Source organism: Gymnoscopelus microlampas, assembly GCF_963454915.1.
Source record: "Gymnoscopelus microlampas genome assembly, chromosome: 8".
Lineage (NCBI taxonomy): Eukaryota > Metazoa > Chordata > Actinopteri > Myctophiformes > Myctophidae > Gymnoscopelus > Gymnoscopelus microlampas.
In genome coordinates, this window is record NC_139945.1 from 23,924,329 (window position 1) to 23,927,642 (window position 3,314).

Here is a 3,314-nt window from a genome sequence, read left to right on the forward strand (position 1 = left end):
TTTTCCAATCTGCCTCATGGTGCGCTTTAACGGCACCGATTCACGTTTTGGCCCATAACTCTTGAACCGTAGGTCGTGCAATCAACATCTCTTTTTCCCTGGATTCCTTGGATCATGACACAACTTACAGAGCATAAGCCAATGTCCATGGCCTTGTCCTGACGAAGATGAAACAGTGTATCTGTCAAGTTCAGATGCCATCCAATGCCATCAGGCAGAGGTGGGGACTTGGACTCGAGACTCGACTTGGACTCGAGTCCCGATTTTGATGACTTTAGACTTGCTTGACCAAATCAAAAATAGACTTGGACTTGCTTGGGACTTGAATGCCAAAGACTTGAGCCCTCTTGACTTGAAAATTCAAGTCTTTTCAAGTCACTTTCAAGTCACTTAAGCATGCCAAAAATGTTTAAAAAGTGTGCATCAACTATAATGTTATTAGTCAGAAATCCCGGCCGTCAGTGACACCTAGTGTAGTGTTGCCAAAGCTGCTTATTTACCCTAACTTTTGGACAAAATGTGGCTTGTTTTTGGCTTGTTTTTGGAAGTCGGTTCGCTTGTTTCTCTCCCGATACTTGGCAACACTGGCCCACATGTTGCACGTTACCAAACAAACAACACACCGGCTTCACTCCTGCCGTCGCTGCTGAAACTTAAGCCAGGTGGAATAAAATGTCAACTCCAGCAGTTACAGCTTTCGGTTTTAAAGATTACAAGGTGGAAGACAAGACGAGAAAAGCAGTATGCAAGGCAAGACCTATACTTCACATTAACATTACTGCGTGCTAAGTGCAAACTATAACCAGTGGTGGAAAGTAACTAAGTACATTTACTCAAGTACTTTACTTGAGTACAATTCTGACTTATTTTTTACTTTACTGAAGTATTTGCAATTTTCAGTACTTTTACTTCTACATTACAGTCATTTAGCAGACGCTTTTATCCAAAGCGACTTACAGTAAGTGCATTCAACATAGGTAGGGAACGAAACTACTAATCACCAGAAGTCTTAAGTGTTTCTGCAAAAACAAGCAACCGATAGTATACCTAGCGCTAAGGTAAAAGTGCAATATATCAGCTACCTACTTCTACTCAACTACATATGAGAGGCAGATATTAGCCTACTTTTACTCCACTACAATTATTTGAAAACTTTAGGTACCATGTTACTTTGTAGATTTTGGTTATTAATACAAAACATACATTGACCACTTCAGCGCTATACATGTCCTCTTCTACCCCGGATTTGAACGCGGTTTCCAGTGCAAGTGCTGAAATTTCACCATTGTGATAATAGAGCCTGCCTGCTTGATCAGAGGATACACTGAATTTGTGTCAGATCCTGTTTCTAGGTGAGACATGGCCTTTGACATTATCTAAATGTCTCAATAGAAGAGCAGGGAGACAAAATACAACCACCCTGATTGTATAAGTTATATTGTAGTAACATACTCTACCATACAGATTGTACAAAATTACATTATATTCATTAAAAAGGGCCCTTTTAAACCCTGTCCTCAAGGAGGAAATTAAAAGTACAGTATCTGCGTTCTGTTGGCCTGGAAGAACCCTTGTTTTAAAACAAATGCAAATTGTGAAAAATGCTCATGATTTATGTAAATCTTTACATATCTTGAATTAACATTTTGACTTGTTTGGGACTCGAAACAAAAGGTTAGGACTTGTGTGGGATGGCCCTAAACAGCGCCATCAGGAAAGCGAAAAAGGCCTACACTGAAAAGATGCAAGACCAACTCAGCAATAGCAACATCAGGAGCACGTGGCAGGCGGTACACACCTTGACAGACTGCAAAACAAGAACCAGAAGCGAGGTGAACCCGCCTGCCTCCCTCCCCAACAAACTGAACACTTTCTATGGCCGGTTTGAGATCAGCTCCAACCGCGGCAGCCAAGCGGGGGCATCAGCAACACCAGCAGAGGAGAACCCTCTAATCATCTCGGAGAGAGAAGTGCGTACAGCCTTTGCACGGGTCAACATCCACAAGGCAGCCGGACCTGATGGAATCCCAGGCCGGGTCCTTAAGGCATGTGCAGACCAGCTGGCGGGTGTCTTCGCTGACATCTTTAACCTCTCCCTCTCCCAGGCTGTGGTCCCTGCAGGGTTCAAAATGTCAACCATTGTGCCCATTCCCAAAAAGGCCAGAGTGACATGCCTGAATGACTGGAGACCTGTCGCTCTCACCCCGATCGTCAGCAAGTGCTTCGAGAAACTGGTGAGGGAATACATCAGCTCCACGCTACCTGCCTCGCTGGATCCGTGGCAGTATGCATACCACAAAAACAGATCCACCGACGATTGCCATGGCTCTCCACACCGTCCTCTCGCACATGGACAACAAGCTGCTGAAGGACAAATATATACGTATGCTGTTCGTGGACTACAGCTCAGCATTCAACACCATTGTCCCAGCAATACTTGACAAAAAACTCAGAGACCTAGGGCTACACCCAAGCATGTGCGACTGGATACAGGACTTCCTGTCCAACCGACATCAGGTGGTGAGAATGGGCAGCATCACATCTGACCCCCTGACCCTCAACACCGGAGCACCCCAGGGATGCATGCTGAGCCCTCTCCTCTACTCCCTGTACACGTATGACTGCATAGCCACACATGTCTCCAACACCATCATAAAGTACGCGGACGACACGACAGTGATAGGCCGAATCGTAAACAACGACGAGTCTGACTACAGAGATGAGATCAACTCACTGGCGCTCTGGTGCCGGGAGAACAACCTCGCTCTCAACGTCGACAAGACCAAAGAACTGATCGTGGACTTCAGGAGGCCGCGGAGAGACCATGCGCCCATCCTCATCGACGGTGCTGCAGTGGAAAGGGTCAGCGAGTTCAAGTTCCTCGGAGTACACATCGAGGAGGACCTTAAATGGGAGACCCACACCACACACGTGAAGAAAAAGGCTCAGCAGAGACTGTACTGGCTCCGCCGCCTGAATAAGCTTGGAGTAGGACAGCGCATCCTCAAACTGTACTACAACAGTTCGGTTGAAGGCGTCCTAACAGGCTGCATCACGGCCTGGTACGGGAACTGCACTGCCCGAGAGAAGATCAACCTACAGCGAGTAGTGTGATCGGCAGAGCGAATAATGGGAAGCGAGCTCCCAGCGCTTCAGGATCTGTACAAGAAGCGGTGCGTGGTCAAAGCCAAGCGCATCATCAAGGACAAGTACCACCCAAGTCACAGACTGTTCAGAACCCTACAACGACCGCGACCGGGCAAGGGGACCTACCACAGTATCAAGAGCTCCACCACCAGGTTCTGGAATAGTTT